This window comes from Thermobia domestica, chromosome 3, assembly GCF_964235325.1.
Source record: "Thermobia domestica chromosome 3, izTheDome1.hap1.1, whole genome shotgun sequence".
Classification (NCBI taxonomy): Eukaryota; Metazoa; Arthropoda; class Insecta; order Zygentoma; family Lepismatidae; genus Thermobia; species Thermobia domestica.
Genome location: NC_137456.1, coordinates 23,476,974 through 23,493,834, shown reverse-complemented (window position 1 = coordinate 23,493,834; position 16,861 = coordinate 23,476,974). Strand labels below are relative to the sequence as shown.

The window sequence follows — 16,861 nt, the reverse complement described above, 5'->3', positions numbered from 1 at the left end:
ATATTACATCCGGGTCTTTTTGAGTAATCTTAGGCATTGTGGGACTCATTGGTTTTTTCCCGCCCTTACTATTCAAAATAGAAGCTTGAAATTTTGTACACACATTTAGTACACCTCTTATTATTATTTTTTAGTTGATTTTGAGATCTGTGCGTTAACACAGAGAGGTCCAAAGGGACTCAAAAATTTTTTTTAAAAAAATCCCTATTTCTATCAAAATTTCCCGCTTCAAGGACACGTAAGGGAAATTTGAATGGTACCATTTGAAAGGCTCTTCTATTCTAAAGAGAATGAAGTAGGCCTACGATGATCCCAGTCTAAATAGGGATGATGCTGCAGCTATTTGACTGAAAGCCTATGTTACCTAAAAATAATAAAGAGGTTGTTCCAACAATGTTGTTATTCTGTTGAAAATGTAGTTTCATTGCTGAAATAATTTAGTAGATATTTTGCTGGAAATGTATTTTCATTTGGTGAAATTATACTTATTCTGTTAGCAATATATACATTTTCATTTGGTGAAATAATAGTTATTTTATAGGAAATGTATTACCTTTGGTGAAATAGTGGTCATTCGTTTGGAAATCAGATTTAGTATAATAAATGGTTCTGTTTAGAAACACCCAACATGTGCTTCTATTTACAACCACCAACCATGTGCGACTTACTATGGATTACTATGGCTGCAGACGACAGAGACTATACCGACACCATTGGTCACATGACAACGAAGGAACAGTAGCGCCACCGCGTCACCTGGAGCACTTATATAACCGAGAGGATTTCAACGACAGTCTTCAGTTTCGACTGCTCAAATCCCTTTTCTTGGCTTGTAATGGAGCCTTGGAAATATCTCACATAAACCCAAAGCCTCTAGCTTGCAGTGGAGCCTTGGAAATATCTCACCAAAACCCAAAGCCTCTAGCTTGCAGTGGAGCCTTGGAAATATATCACCAAAACCCAAAGCCTCTAGCTTGCAGTGGAGCCTTGGAAATATCTCACCTAAACCCAAAGCCTCTAGCTTGCAATGGAGCCTTGGAAATATATCACCAAAACCCAAAGCTTCTAGCTTGCAGTGGAGCCTTGGAAATATCTCACCAAAACCCAAAGCTTCTAGCTTGCAGTGGAGCCTTGGAAATATCTCACCAAAACCCAAAGCCTCTGGCTTGCAGTGGAGCCTTGGAAATATATCACCTAAACCCAAAGCCTCTAGCTTGCAGTGGAGCCTTCGAAATATCTCACCAAAACCCAAAGCCTCTAGCTTGCAGTGGAGCCTTCCAAATATATCACCAAAACCCAAAGCCTCTAGCTTGCAGTGGAGCCTTCGAAATATATCACCTAAACCCAAAGCCTCTAGCTTGCAGTGGAGCCTTCGAAATGTCTCACCTAACCCCAAAGTCTCTAGCTTGCAGTGGAGCCTTGGAAATACCTCACCTAAACACAAAGCCTCTAGCTTGCAGTGGAGCCTTGGAAATATCTCACCTAAACCCAAAGCCTCTAGCTTGCAGTGGAGCCTTGGAAATATCTCACCAAAACCCAAAGCTTCTAGCTTGCAGTGGAGCCGTGGAAATATCTCACCTAAACCCAAAGCCTCTAGCTTGCAGTGGAGCTTTGGAAATGTCTCACCTAAACCCAAAGCCTCTAGCTTGCAGTGGAGTCTTGGATATATCTCGCTTAAACCCAAAGCCTCTAGCTTGCAGTGGAGCCTTGGATATATCTCGCCTAAACCCAAAGCCTCTAGCTTGCAGTGGAACCTTGGATATATCTCGCTTAAACCCAAAGCCTCTAGCTTGCAGTGGAGCCTTGGAAATATCTCGCCTAAACCCAAAGCCTCTAGCATGTAGTGGAGCTACTTGTTTTCTTTCTCTCCTGGCCTGCAGTGGAGCCTTGCATGATACTTCACTACTTCCTCTAGCTTCTAGTGAAACACTGGGAGATTCAACATCGGACTAGCTTGCAGTGGAACTTTGTCGAGACTCTAACCCTTCTTTGCTTGGAGTGGAGCATTGAGTGTCCTACCCCTCCTCACGTAGCTTGCTTAGTGACGATTCCTTCCAGAGACCGTGAGGTCGAAGGGACGTCTTCTTCTACCCAAACATTAGGGAATTTTGTATCTATTTTGTTTTATAGTAGAATTTTGTAGTAAAGTCTGGTAGTGGGAGAAAACGATTCCAGACTGTATTTTGCTCTACCTCTGCTCTACCAATACCTGCACAAGCAAAATTTTACAATATTTAGGGTAACTAAGCCTTAACAAGGCTCGAACTAACCTAATTTAGGTTTTGCTCTTGTATTTCCGTATAATAATACGAAAAATATTTGCATTACCTAACAACACGTGAATACAATTCTATTTATATTTATTCATTTTTAATTACAAACACAAACCTAACGATGGTGTTCAGCTGCCAGTTCTAGCATTAAATTAGACAACCATTAAGAGACCCCATCAGGTGAAATTAAAATACCGCTAATTTTACAGTAATTATGTGATATCTTCAAATAGATAAAAATATAATCGAAAAGTGCAACAGGAGCTCGCTAAACAATATTATTTTACATGAGGTACCGTTATCACGACTGAGTTATCTGCTTTCGATTTCCAGCCATTTAGAAAATCGGCATTTATTTTCGCGTTTCTAGATGGCTGCAAACGGAAAGCTACTAGGTGACTCGTGATAACAGTAGCTCATGGAAAATAGTATTGTCTAGCGCGCTCTTGTTCCACATTTCAATTATATTTTATCTATTTGAAGATATCACATAATTACTGTAAAATTAACGGTATTTTAATTTCGCAGTGAGTAGACCTATTAAATATATAACTCGCTGGCTCGTACAGTTTTTGGCAATATAATCAATGGAATAGTTATATAGGTATTTAGAAATTTTGTTTCTTAAAGAGTCTTCTTTTATTTACATATAAAACAATCCAGGGAATGTGGGGAGTTTTTTTTTTCCTATATATTTTCCAACCCATTCACTTATGTCCATCCTTTCAAAAAATAATATTAGAAAAAAAAAAAAGGCTAGCCGTGTGTTTTTGGTACTGTCGGTGTACAAAGGAAGAATGCCACCTTCCTGCTCATTGCAACTTAGCGTGGTTAATTTATTCAGCGGTAGGAAAAAGGGGGGAAGGGCGGATGCATTTGTGTACTATGTATGTATGTACGTATGGCTGTCAAGTGCATATGGAAGACAGCTAATACTTGAAAGATGGAAGGAGATGCGGGAGGACACGCCGGGAAGAGGCGGAATAGCAAAGGCAAAAGGAAAGAAATCCGGATTCCATCGGAGTTGAAAAGTAAATATAAAGAGCAGAGGCAATTATATCACACGTGCGCTCAAGCCAATCTCTTTTCCTGCCTTTTCTCTCTATTTATTCTTTTATTTTTTTATTTTTTTCTTTTACTCCTTGGATTTCGTTTAAAGATGTTGCCATATTCTGTCAACAACAGCGTTGGTCATTAGAAATCACGGATGGCTTTTTGAATGGAATGAATGGAAGGAGTAGTGACAGTGAATATTTTTGACAGGACAAAACCATTGAGAATCAAAGCTGAACGAATCGGACTCTTTTGAAACAGCGCTCTGAACGCTAGAAAAGGCGATGCTGAGATCTAGGCATCTCACTAAGGGTGAGTAGCTACTCGTGTTTAATAAATACTCCACCCCTCTGCTAAAATAAATAAATAAAAAAAAAAAGATCTGCTAGGCTTGGTACACCTTTATACGATAGTGTAATTAGTATATATATGGAAAAGTATTTGATTAAGAAAGAAATGGATAGATCATTAATAAATAGGATAAGAAGTAATAATGAAAGGTGTGATCCATATGGAACATCTCATATACCATTATAAAATATGTGACTGGGCAAAATAAAGGTAAAAATGAAATTCGACAAATTTCATATCAGCCACTTTATATAAAAAAAAAATCATATGCAAAAGAAAACATTACAAATAAGAATTTTCCCGGCTAAGATTTTATATATCAATAGGAACGAAACGTGAGCTCGTACACAGATAAGATTTGCAAACGTTATTATTTTCTTTAACATAAATTCTTATTAGTGGAACAGTCCAACTGTAATTATTTTATTTTTGGTAGTTGTCACTTAATAGTCTTCCCTTAATTCCATTAATAGTCTTTGGCCGTTCTATAATGAAAGATTTATTATAGTTCATGTATGTTTGATCTTACCGGCCCTCAACGCATGGTCTCTCGATGAGTCTTAAATATTCTCACCAAATGGTCCATTCAATGCACAAATCACTCACGTTTAGCACAGTCTATCACTTGCATTCACAATGTTGAAGTTTGTATGCAGGTCCTGTTGATGACACGTTTATATCACTAATTGCTTTAGCATTGTCTTTCTAATCATTGTCACTGAGAATACTCATACACTATACTCCTCGTTTTATTAATTAAACTAAAAATTGTCTTTAAAATAATAAGAATGGACGCATTCCCTTTTTGCACTGATCGTTTTGGCGTCCCCTTTCATTCTGTTCTCTTCGTTCACTCTTTTTGGTTTTTAGAAACATTTACAAATTTTCAAATGCAAGCCCACCCTCGTTTCCTATTGGTTGGAAAAACTATTTAACATTTTTAAACTGGACAGAAGAGAGAAACAAACAGGAAACTTCGTTGGTGGCGACTTGAAACATTATCGGGTGGTCAGTGGATGAAGGACAAGAAAGTGTAAAAGGACAGAAAGTTAGGAAAACGAGAGCGGAGTTGGGGTGTGGACTTTTTTTTTTTTTTAACATCGTGGAGGGTGGCTGGACACAACTGGTAAGAAAGTGGTTTGGATAGGATGAGCGCCTGAAATAAAATGGCCAAACCTACGCTTAGTGAAATTAGAACAATAAATAAATACTGAGTAAAGATTAATAATACGATTGATAATATGTGCACTGGCACAAATAATAATAATTAACTCACTAACTCTATGGCCTATGGAACCCAGAGGTTCAATGTCGCGTTCACAAAAGCTCTACATTGACTTCTGTCCTTAGCCAATTGGATCCAGTTTCTACTTTGTATTCCTATTAGACTAATGCGAGATCCATCTTAATATTGTCCTCTCATCTGCGCCTAGGTCTTCCTCTTCCTAATGGTTGTTTTCCGATTGGATTTCCAGTTAAAACTTTGAAAGCATTCCGACTTTCTTCTGTTCTGGTTACATGGCCTGCTCACCTGAGCCTGCTGGATTTGATGACCCTAACAATGTTTGGTGAGCGATATAAAATATGTAGTTTCTCGTTATGAAGTTCCCACCATTCTCCATTCCCGTTTCTCTTCTCTTGGGTCCGAATATTCATCTTAGGATCTTATTCTTGAATGCTTTCAGTCTACATTCTTCCCTCAGATTAAGTGACCATGTTTCGCAACCTAATAATAATAACACTACTACTACTACTACTACTACTACTACTACTACTACTACTACTACTACTACTACTACTACTACTACTACTACTACTATTACTATTACTACTACTACTACTAGAAAATACTACTACTACTACTACTACTATTACTAGTACTACTACTACTACTACTACTACTACTACTACTACTACTACTAATAATAATAATAATAATAATAATAATAATAATAATAATAATAATAATAATAATAATAATCATCATCATCATCATCATCATCATCATCATCATCATCATCATTATATAGGTAGACAGTTTATCATAATTAGTTAGTACATTACTTTCCGCAAGCTGAGAAGCTTCAACACTGTTAAAAATAAAACACCATTTAAACACTTTTAGTACAGATATTTAGGGGAAAATTGATGAATATAGTGTTTATAAAGCGTGCTTCACATGTCCAAAAGCGTTCATTCTCCAAAAAGAGTATCTATCTAGTATGAGATATTTAAAACACTTCTTCTCGGCAAACAGTTCGAAAACAGAGTGATGACACATTTTTTTACAAATACATCTGGGACATACTTGGAAAACACCGTATCTACAAGGGATGAATATGTGTCATCTGGAGGTGTTCAAAGAGTGTCGGTAATCTGTAAAGTGGCCTACTGTGTCTAAAAGTAGTTTCTTTATTTTTTGCAGTGCAGTTGCAAGAATTGTCACCGTTTTGAAGGCATCTATCAATTGGATCCTCTGTCGCTTTCTGTCTCTTTCTCTTTCTAGTATTGCGTCTACAGTTCGTTGTTACATAATGTCTTTACCAGTTTTCCTTTCTCTTTTTTTTTAAACTACATCCTGTATTGTTCTTTTCCTTACTATTATTTCCTTTTTTTTCAACTATTTCCATGTTTTTTTCAACTATTTCCATGTTTCTGTTAATTTTTTCCATACCAACATTTCGAAACCAGGGGCGTCATTTAGGGGGTACAGGAAGGGGCAATTACTCACCCCCAAGAGTTTGAGGAATACAATACTTTATCGATTGTCTACTAATATACTAGTACAAACTGTGAAAATCTTATGTTGGTGGTGTTCTTGCCTCCCTCAAACGAAGTCTGAAATGACACCCCTGTTCGAAACTTTCCAATTTCTTTTATCTTCGGTTTTTGCGTAGTGTCTGGGTATCTGGCCCGTAGAGTGGAATACTTCAAATGAAACATTTCATTTGATGAGTCCTTTTCTTGACTCTTTTGGGTGACACCGTAGTCTAAAGGAAAAAAAAAATAATAAATTTAACCTGTTGAGGATGTTCCAAGAACATTGCCAGACAAACTAAAAAAGAATTATTTTTTTTATTAACGCCTACAGGCTTTATACCAATCGTTCTATGTACTTTATTATTATACTCATTAAACAATTCTTGTAATATATCTGTCTATTTATAATTTCCTTGAGTACTCATTTTTTCCCCCCACATATTTTGTTTAAGAGTTCTTTTAAAACGTTCTACCATATGTTGTATTATGAAGAGACATGCTCAAAATGGAGGACTCAAATTTGAAAAATTCGCAAAATATCATCTCTGTATGACTTACGCTTCCCACGGTATGGCTCCTCAAATTTCCGGAAATCCGAACATTTCTGGCCAATATCTGGGGAACTGTCGCCAGTTGGCCAGTGGTCACCGGTTACTATTTCGTACCAAAACGTTCACCATTCTCATAGGTATTGATCAACACTATATGATCTCTATGATTTACGATTCCCAAGATATGGCTCCTTAAATCTCCCGAAATCGAAACACTCTTGACCACGGTAAGTGATGCGAAAAATTCCATTATTTTGTCTCATTGTTTTTCATGCTCTATCGAATGGAGGGCTCAAAATTGAAAAAAAATGACACACACACACGCACACAGAGAGAATTCAGTCGTTGAAAATTTAAAAAAAAAGTAGAAACAATAGTCTAGTAGTTACAGCGGTGGACTCACGTCTCTGTGGTTCCGGGTTTGATTCCCGGTCAGCACTTCCTGATTTTCGACGTTCATCCAGCGTCGAGACGAGAGGCAAAGTGGCAGGTGAAATTTTTCAGTAAACTATAAAACGAAGTGGTGAAAGCGTTTTAAAATATCTTTTTTATCGCTGTGCATTTGAAGTACCGGTACCTGTCACAGGAGAAATATGCTATCGAATTTCGCAGAAATAAACAATATTCAAAGTCAGTTTCCACTTTCCAAGTACTAAACCACAGTGCAAATAAAATTAAGTAATTCTGCTCTATTCATATGTCTGATATTTTGAAAGATCAAAGAAGACCAAAGTTGACAATACAAACAATTTATCTTTATACAATAAGCAAATATGGTTAAGAAAAACGAGACATTAACGCTATAATTCTCTTTTTACAGGAAAGGACGGTGACAAAATGGCTACCAGACTGAATCCGAAGGAAATACAGATGGTTGTAGCATGGTTGGCGGTACACCAGTGCCAAGTACCCCGTTGCTCATTCGCATTCTTTTCATATATCTGTAAAGGAACCAATTGGCATCGGTTATCGAACCAGCGACACAGCAGGACATCTCCCAGACAGGAAGAAGGAAGCTTCAACGTTTCACAAGTTACATTGGCCATTTCATTTAATCGAAGAATTTACATTACATAAGCTTATGTAAACTCGATTGAATTATAATAAAGTCTGCAGAAAATTTCCTTTCCAGCCCACGTGCTATCGAAATAACCACTTTTCTATAAGTAATCACTTTCTTAATTCCACCATTGCCACCATGGCCTGATACTTCGTTATTACCAGAATGGACACACTCTGGGTACGCCTCGTGGCCCACAGAAAAGTCTCTTAAGAGTCTTCATCCCGGCGAAATTAAAATACCGCTAATTTTACAGTAATTATGTAATAACTTCAAATAGATAAAAGATAATTGAAATATGGAACAAGAGCACCCTAGGCAATATTATTTTGCGTGAGGTACCGTTATCACAAGTCACCTAGTGGGTTTTCGTTTTCAGCTGTTTAGAAACGCGAAAATAAATGCCGATTTTCAAAATGGCTCGAAATCGAAAGCAGATAAGTGAGTCGTGATAACGGTATCTTATGTAAAATAATATTGTCTAGGGCGCTCTTGTTCCACATTTCGATTATCTTTTATCTATTTGAAGATATAACATAATTACTGTAAAATTAGCGGTATTTAATTTCGCCGGGATGAAGACTCTTAAATACACAGGTAACGAAGGTTAAGGGGTCTTTTGAGTTATCTTTCGTCAAGTGTTTATTTGCCTTGAGGCTGTTGTTATTCGTCTCGGGTCGATGGGCCGACGCTGTTACTGTCCATCGCCTGTCATTCTGCTTGTGATTCTGGATAAAGACCACCCAACCGACTTCTGTAGTAGAGAGCCCAACGTCGATCCAGCCGCACTAGTGTCAGAGAGAAGATCGGGAACTATGACGTTGGTCAATGTGAGGAAGTGGAACTGAGCAAGGAGCCCGTGGTCCAGGAGGAAGCGATCCTGATGTCCCGAGATCGAGACATGGCTTTACAACCTTGGCCTCTGCGTTGTGATTTGAGAGGCGATTCGTGACGCCATCGTGCTGGTTACAGGAGCAGACGGAGATGTTGTAACCCGGCAAGTAACAGGCAATACTTGTAATTCATTTCCCTCAAACAACTTCCTATTTTTTTTAATCACCTATCTTCTGCACACTCACTAAATTTAACTGGTAAGTATCATGGATAATGTTATTCTACAACAGTAAATATGAACCTGAAGAATTTTCAGTGTTGCCATCCATAGAAATTTCAGTGTTGCCAGAATAACAATTCCACCAAAATCTAAGTTAAGACAGCGACTAGAAGAATGAACTCAACTGCATTTGATTACAAATCATGTTGTCTTGGAATCCTGTGAGCTACTTTTTAAATATTAGTTGTATTTAGTTTGCAATAAACAAAATAGTTTTAACATACAGTTATTAAAATTAAATAATAATATTACTTAAAAGTGATTTCACAGGATTCCAAAACAACATGATACGTAATCAAATGCAATTGAGTTCGTTCCTCTAGTTGCTGCCTTAACTTAGATTTTGGAGGGAATATTATTCTGGCAACATTATAGTTTCTATGGATGGCAACACTGAAAATGCTTCAGGTTAATATTTTCTGTTGTAAAAAAAAAACATTATCTATGATTGTGATAAGTTGTATTTCATTATCTCCTTTCACTTATTAAAAACGAGCAAAAGAAAAATAGTAAATTTTGTGTTATTTTTAGTATGGCAGGCTCTTAATGCAGAGCGTAGTTGTCCACAATCTGCTTACTTTCAAATGGATGGTGCTCAACCGCATTTTGCTCGCAATGTTCGTTCTCTACGTTGACAACCTTTTCGTGACGACAGAGCAGCAGAGGAAAGTCTATATATAACCTGTCCAATACGTTCGCCAGATCCTGCTCCATGTAATTTTTAATTGTCAGATATTCATTAGTTTTAAAGTAAACTTTATTTAATTTGAGTAAAAAAGAAAACTATATTTAAGACCAGACTTTAGTAAAATTTATTGTTACAGAGTTTGGGATGTGCAATGCAACACTGCTGCTTGCTTTTTTATTAGAAAAAAAAAAAACAAGAGACGAGTTTTGTATTGGTGAATAAAATTGTGAATCAGGCACAAAGGCACAAACAAGTTTGAAAAAAACAAAAAAGTGTCACAAGTGACCTCTGACCCTACCTATCATTCCCGTGTGACTTGAGCTGGGAGATGACGTCACTGGAGATGAGAACCAGAAGTTCCTCCGAGAAGAAACAGATCCACAAGGAAGAATGTTTGAATAGGGTAGAGGGGGTGGGGGAGAATGCCGGCAACAGAAAGACGGAACAACAGTTCTAATCTACTCTGGTGGTCGAAAGGCATTGTGGGTAGCCATGTGGTACCATAAGGACATTCTCCAGCTTAAAACAACAAGATTAGCTCTGGCTTTTGTGACCTTCTTAAACATTTTTTTGCTTTGTCTTTTATGGAGTTTTGTGTTTCTTTCAAATGTTGCCAGTTATTGGGAAGTCTCAAACAAAAATAAATGTAACAAAAATCATATGTGTTAATTCTGACTTTTAAAATTTCAAAAATGAGATATCAAAATACAACAATAATAATAATTTTTAAAAATTAGAGAAAATTAATAGCACAATTAACATGTCACTGAATTCTGTCTGGTCTCCTATGGCGGAGATTAAACAAACTTCCCGGTCCAGTGCCCAGGGATATACTTTTGATCCATTCCCTCTTTGTTTTAATCAGTGTGCAAATTGAATTTTTTTTTTTCAGAGAGGGGATGAATTTCACCTGTATGCGCACTTAGGGCCGGATTTAGAGGGGGTGACGTTTCACCGGTGCACCTCCCTTTGTTGTAAATGTACACCATCTAAAATGGAAAGCTGGCAGTGAAAATAGCAACACTTTCATAAGGATTATGTATGATACAAGTATCCAAGAGCGCCCATCAGGGGGGGCAAGGTGGGGTGTTTGCCCCCGTAGAGGAAATTGTACTTCAGAATATCGAAAATCCAATAGAAGTTTTATATTAGTTACAGCAAAATTTAAAACTATTTTTGAAACGTCGCTTATACTTGCCACCCCCTTGGAAACCACAACATGGGTGCCCTTGCAAGTATCTATCACATTCCAAATGTCCATAATTAGAGAAATTTCTGATTTAAAAACAGCAAGCTAATTATATACTGAAAATTATAAGAATACAAAGCGACCTTGGCTCAGTTGGTAAAGCGTTGGCTTTGCATTCCGAAAGTCGTGGGTTCGATTCCCGAGATCAGACACTGAACATTTCCAGAGCAATACCTCATTCACACCACGGATCTCTAAAGATATTTTTAAAAAAATAAAATGTATTTCAAATGTACTGGTAATTATTGGTGTAATCCCCGTCAGAAAATTCTGCATCCGGTCTGTACGCACCCAGCCTCTCTCTCTCTCTTCATATATATTCCTTCGTGATTTCGTATGAGTTTTATCCTGTTCATATATCTCCAACCGTTTTCATATTAGTGGTAGAGGAGACCGGGGACAAATGTTACGCGAGTCAATTGTAACATTGGCCATTACTTGTAGAAGTGAGTTTCGAAATACCGTTTCTACATGTCATTGGAGTCACTCATGCAAGGTGTACGTGGGGAAGAAGAAAGAGCATCGTTAGTAAAATGTGGGAGACAGAACAAGGAGAAACGTGATTTTGACAGGGGTAAGTAAATTTTTAACTGACTTGTTTTTATTTTCTCTTGATAGATATGCGTTTACTGTAAACAAATACCCTGTGCGTGTGTAATCTATGTTTTCTCCTTGACACCATGGATATTGTGTTTGATGCTTTGACTCAATGTAAATAAGATAAATCATTGTATTTATCACTGACCGTTGAACGGGTACAAATGTAACATGGCAATCGGGGATGATTGTAACACGTTACAATCGTCCGAGACAAAGTTGTGCTGAAACATTATGAAAATAAACTAAATATGACCGAAGATAATACAGTTGATGTAATTAATGAAACAATGTACGTATCAAGTATGCTTTTCCGGGGCCATAAGAACGTAGAGGGGGACCCGACCCTCCAAAAATCCTTGGCGGCCTTAGTGTGTAATATATCACTATGGTCACTATAAAAAAAGAAAATACTTTCAACCCATACTTCATTATGAAACCTCCCCTAACTTCTTTATGCACCCTTACAAACGTTTGTGGCTGACTGTGGATCACTGCTTTTCGATGTTGTATCAGAATATGCTAATGTTTCAATATTTTCTTTCATTGTGATGTCTTTAAATAGCCTATAAGTTTTTAAAGACTGATTTGCCAAATAGGCTCTCTTTCTGACTCATCAGAAATTATCAACAATGTAACTTTTCGCTTGTTTTACTTAATATCTCTAGCACAGTAGCGCATTCTCTGTTCGCGTCGTTGTGTGAGGGATGTGTATAGAGGTTACAAATGCAGTGTGGGGATCTATTAGTACAATGTCATTATGACTTGAACATTGGCATAACAATAAGGTAGGCATGGTGGACATAGTCTAGGGGCGCAGTGCGCTTGGGCATATTAGAGGGGATATGGAGGCGCTACAACGGATTTTGCCTAGGGGCGCCCAACGACATTGTTACGTCACTGACTTAAATTTTACGTTACATTATATTTTAATCTTGGTTTGCTTGTCCATGTTTAAGTTACGCCGAAGAAAAGTTATTTCGAGCTAATGTGGCACGGTACCGGTAACAAGTAACTCATTATTCATGCATCTTGTTGCGTGGAAATTGTATATTTTTAAATAGATGTACTTTTAAATTTGAGGATGTAGTCTAAACTCTTAGTTTGTTGTCCCCATCCGTTGTTAAACCTATCAGTATTATTATTAGTAGTATCAGTGTTATTTAACCATATATATTGTTTTGGAATGGCAAATATATTGTATTTTTCATTAAAAACATCATTGTTACAATTCACCCAAAGCCCTGTTACAATTGAGCTGAGCACGGGGACGTTTGTAACAAGACAAATGTTGTCATAAAATACTTCATAACTTTCTCTATTTGTATTTGTCATGTATGAATAAAATTGAATGGAGCAACAAAGCTTCACTTAAGATATTGTATAATTTTCAGACTTATTGGAGCATAAACATATGAGAAAAAAATAAAATGTAAGATTTGTTACAATTGTCCCTGGTCTCCCCTTCTGGACGTTTTATCTGATACAGGCACAATGTCTTGACGGCCATTTTGAAAACGGTGACCCATATAAACAATCTTTTGCCACAATGTTGTTTAGTGTAAGAAGATCCATCGAACGAGATATCACTTGTCCCATATTTTCGTTTAAAATTTCTAACTTGGCCCTGGGCCCCCAGGAAAGGCAGCCCTGAGGGGCACCGCGACATCATTCGATTTGTCCCATGGGTTTCTTGTTTGAGTTTTTGTTTGGTTCATTATATTCAACCGTTTTCGTATTAGTGGTACAGGACGTTTATCTGATACAGGTAACATATCTTGGCGGCCATTTTGAACACGGTGACTGATATGAAAAATCTTTTGCCACATCGCTTTTTAGTTTTTAAAGATCTATCAAACGAGGTGTCACTCGCTCCATGTCTCCATTTAAAATGTTAAAGTTGGGGCCCGGATCCCCTTGAAGAGCACCCCCTGGAGGCACCGCGACATCATCATTCGATTTGTCCCATGGTATTTCCTACTTGAGTTTTTGTTCAGTTCATTTATGTTCAACCGTTTTCGAGATATTTCCATGGAAAGATTAAAATGGGCCACCCTATATATATATATATATATATACAGATATGAGCGGCTCGGAAGAACATAATGCTAAGTCACATTATTCTAACTTTTGAGTAAACTGCAGAAGCAGCTTCAACATTCCCATGCAATTCAATGCAATGACATATCATCCCCAAACAAGCTATTCTCCTGCAATCTACAGATACGCTTCCGAAATGAAACTACCTACATAGTGTTCTGTTGTTCAATCCCAGTCCATTCCATCTAATAACTGAATTTCACCAAAAGTGGAGTTTATCATTATGTTCGCCCAAACTGCACATATAATACGATCAATTGTTGCTTAGTTGTGAAGGGCATGGTGGCTCAGTGGTAGAGCTCTTACCTTTGGTGTGTGGGGTTCCTGGTTCGATTTCCGGCCAAGTAAGTTTGTACTGGACAAAATTGCATTCGTGGGTTTTCTAGGGGTACTCCCGTTTCCTCCCACTTTCCCGTTCCACGAATTCTTCCATCATCATTCACTTGCTTTAATCATCGTCTCCCTTGACCTAACAGGCATAATCGTGGGACATTAAACTCAAAGATTTCTTTTTTTTTTTTTTTTTTTTGCTTGTTTGCTTGTAAGAGGTTGATAAGCTGTAAGAAAAAAGGTTGAGAATATGTCAAATAAATGTTTTTTTTCTTTTAGTTATAGTGCATAAAATAAAATAATAAAGGCTTCTTCCTGATACTATCTTCATGACTATTTCGAGAAAAACCTAGAGAAAGGAAAAATTATCCATGCAGGGATGTTATTTTTTTACTCCATGGAGAAGTAATATTTTGTCAGGATCGAAATTTCAAGCATTCACCTCGTCAATTTGCACATTGATTTTAATCAACAATGCCTGGCAATACAGAAATAGAAATAGGCACACATTTATAATCAAGGATCTTATAAAATAGAGGATCTGCCCATATGTATCTTCATCCTATTAAATAATGAAGCCAAAAAACAACCGAGCATCGGCAAGTCTGATTGGCTACTCTCGTTTCCGAAATCGTCTGATTGGCTACTTTCGTCTCCGCCATGTTTGTTGGCTCAAAAACATTGCGATCCTATTGGGTGGAGTGGGCAGAGTAGGGGTGGCGAAACTGTGACGTATGGCTTCAAGATTTTGTTGTAAGGGCAGATCCTCTATTTTATAAAATCCTTGTTTATAATGCATTTTCGAACCGTGAATTTTCCTCTTACGTGTTATTATTATTATTATTATTATACATAGTATGACTAGAAATTAGCAATAGGTTTACCAACTGAATATTTTAGAGGAAAAAAAACGCACCAAAGCAGCAAATATGATAGCACGTTTCCCGGCGGGAATTCGTGTTTCGGACGGATCCCACGTTAAAACTGTAGTTCCACCCCTCATATAGACTCGCTGCTGAAAGGGATGTTAAACTGAAATCAAACCAAAATATGATAGCACTCCCCCAAACACTTGTATTGTAAACAGTGGCGGATCTAGCCCGGGGGCATCGGGGAAGCTTAGCCCCCCCAGTTTTTGAGTGACAAAATAATTTAAGCTATTATTTATGAATATTTGAAAGTTTATAGTAAACTCACGATATACCTATCATAGTTTGAATTCTAGCTGCCCCCAGTTTTTACCTTTTAGATCCGCCACTGATTGTAAGGCACGTCAAGTAATATAAAAATAATTTTCCATATACACACACAAAAAGAAAGAAAGACAAAGAAATAGCTGCCTCCCGAAAAGTCCTTGCCCCCCGCACTAGCCCTCCTCCCAAGAAACCGTTGCCATTTGACTTCTAAAGTATTTCTTTCTGAAAATGAATTAAAAAAAAAAAAATGTTTATGACCAAACCAGACACTACTGAATTGATAGGTTTGATGTTAGCCGACATTTTTCAACTGCCAATAGTCGCGTTGGCTGTTGAGGTATGCAATTCTAAAACACACATATAGTAAAGGGAAGGGGGGTAGGATAGTATTTAAAATTTGTAAATAAGTATACATAAGAGATCCGCCCAAACAAATGTTTGGATTTTTTAAAACCTCTTCTTCATCTTTTTTTTTTTTTTTTTTTTTGGTACAAAAGACATCGCAAAACATAAGCAAGTAAACATTAAAGAAATATTTGTAAGAAGAGAGTTGTTTATTTGCAACCTACAGAAAAAAAAAGTATTCACAAAGTACTGATTAAGTATATTTGGTTAGTAGAAATTATTATTGATAGATGGTGCTGCTGTGCGAGATTGAACAGCGATGTCAATGTATATGATTTTTTTTTTTTTTTTTTTTTTTTTGTACCTGTTGCAAGACTTTTCTAATAAATATGTAGGTGGATGTGGAGAAACGAAAGAAAAAAATAATCATAAAGAATAAAAATGCATGAATGGCGCTAGGTGAAGATTTGAGAGAAGCCAAGCTCTTAGGCATTTACTGATGAAGAAACAAGGAGAGTGACCAGCGAGCGTTTAGATGGAACAAAGTAACGCGAGGCGCTTCTTGTGTCTCGGCTGTTTCAAGCATCTTGCGCTGGTTCTGTTTACTGAACGCTCGGTTATTAGTGCGTAGGTGTTGAGTGGAGGAATGCTTGAAAATGTCCGGGAGATAGCAGTCTTTTTTTTTTTTTCAGTCTCTCCGAACAGCAAGGGATACTACCAAGTAACTTTTTTCTTTTTTCTTTTTTTTTTTTTTAATCTAATACACAAGTATGCTAAATCCATCGTTTTACGAGTAGTAATTAAGCACTAATTTCAGCATTCCATTTCGCTTTATGTATTAACTTCATGATTAGGAGCAAAATTTAGTCATAGGGACTACAACACACTTGTTTGCTCTGAGGTCTAATACGCTGTTAAAGCGGCACTGGAGAGTGGAATAGATGGACGGCACTAGCACGGGGCCCTCCTTTGGCGTGGGGCCTGATTGGGAACAATCGGTCCAATCGGCTTACGGTCGGCCCTGATGAAAGCTTGTCAGTTGTAGCAAGTGACCAAGGGCGCCGATTCTGGATGAACGAGGGGCCCCGGGCCCCCAAACCTCATGTGGCCCCCTTATTGTATCTAAGAATATACAATATTTGGCATAATTTGAATGCAATTTGTCTTAAAATCCTTATATATGCCTTCTGCATC

The 16,861-nt window shown here is 37.4% G+C and overlaps 1 long non-coding RNA gene across 4 annotated transcripts in view; it reads left to right on the top strand.

Moving 5' to 3' along the window:
* The window catches only part of LOC145681397 (uncharacterized), a 368,906-nt gene extending 360,644 nt beyond the window's left edge, over positions 1-8,262 (top strand). For all 4 annotated transcript variants that reach the window (XR_014130769.1, XR_014130770.1, XR_014130771.1 and 1 more), the window contains one exon: positions 7,809-8,262. This is a non-coding gene — a long non-coding RNA (uncharacterized LOC145681397). The remainder of the gene's footprint in view (positions 1-7,808) is intronic.
* The last annotated feature ends 8,599 nt before the right edge of the window (positions 8,263-16,861 follow it).